Below are 1,419 nucleotides of genomic sequence, written 5' to 3'. Positions count from 1 at the left end.
CTCTCCTTTTTTTTTTTTTTTTTGAGACAGAGTCTCACTATGTCACCCTGGGTAGAGTGCCATGGCTTCATAGCTCACAACAACCTCAAACTCTTAAGCTTAAGGGATTCTCTTGCCTCAGCCTCCCAAGTAGCTGGGACCACAGGTGCCCACCACGATGCCCGACTATTTTTTTTGGTTGTAGTTGTCATCGTTGTTTGGCAGGCCTGGGCTGGATTCAAACCAGCCAGCTCTGGGGTATATGGCTGGTGCCCTAGCCACTGAGCTATAGGCACTGAGCCTTTTTTTGTTTTGTTTTGTTATAGTTGTCATTGTTGGTTAGCAAGCCCAGGCTGGGTTCAAACCCACCAACCCAGGTGTATTAAGGTCAGCGCCACAGGTGGAGAGTCAATTAATGATCTTTTTTTTTTTCTTGAGACAGAGTCTTACTATGTCACCTTCAGTAGAGTGCCATGGCATCACAGCTCACAGCAACCTCAAACTCTTGGGCTTAAGCAATTCTCTTGCCTGTCTGCCAAGTAACTGGGACTATGGGTGCCCACTACAACACCTAGCTATTTTTTGGTTGCAGTTTAGCTGGCCAGGGCCAGGTTGGACCCTGCCACCTTCAATGTATTGGCTGGCACTGGAACCACTGTGCTATGGGCACTGCGCCCCAATTAATGATTTTTAAAATTTTTCATGGCACACCAGTTGAAAAATCACTGCTCTAGGCCATGGGAAACCATGAGAAAGTTTTAACTGAGGAGAGGAATGGATAGTCAAACATACTTTTTAGAGCAGCAGTTCTCAACCTGTGGGTCAGGACCCCTTTTTTCCATTTGTAACCATGCGGCAATTAGGAAGGTTGAGAACCACTGTTTTAGAGGATGGAGAAAGAACTGGAGAGGGAGATTAAAAGTACAGTTAAGGTAGGAGGTTGTTAAAACAATGCAAGAAAGATAGGGAATGAACCAGAATAATTGGGTTGAAGAATTTAAAAGAGATTTAGAAAGTATAAATGCCAGAACTTAGTGATTATGTGAAGACAGGAGATAAGGAGCAGTATCAAAATGATGCCCAGCTATATGTAGTATCTTGGATTATATCCTAGAATAGAAAAGGACACCTGCGGGAAAACTGATGAAATCTGAATGGAGTCTAGACCTAGTTGATACTAATACACCAACTAATGTTAATTTCTTAGTTTTGACAAATATGCCATGGTATGGAAGACATTCACATTGTGGGAAAGGGGTATGTGGAAACTCAGTTTTACCTTTACAACTTTTCTGTAAAACAAAACTTATTCCAAAATAAAAAGTTTATTAAAGATAAATGACGCTTAGGTTTCTGACTTGGGAACCTGGAAGACAGGAGGCTCTAATTCTCTAAGATGGAGTATTACAGGTTCGGCGCCTATGGCTCAAGTGGCTAAGG

This window comes from Otolemur garnettii, unplaced genomic scaffold (assembly GCF_000181295.1).
Source record: "Otolemur garnettii isolate 467f Iridium unplaced genomic scaffold, OtoGar3 scaffold00025, whole genome shotgun sequence".
In the NCBI taxonomy this organism is placed as follows: domain Eukaryota; kingdom Metazoa; phylum Chordata; class Mammalia; order Primates; family Galagidae; genus Otolemur; species Otolemur garnettii.
Note: the sequence above shows the minus strand (reverse complement) of the source record.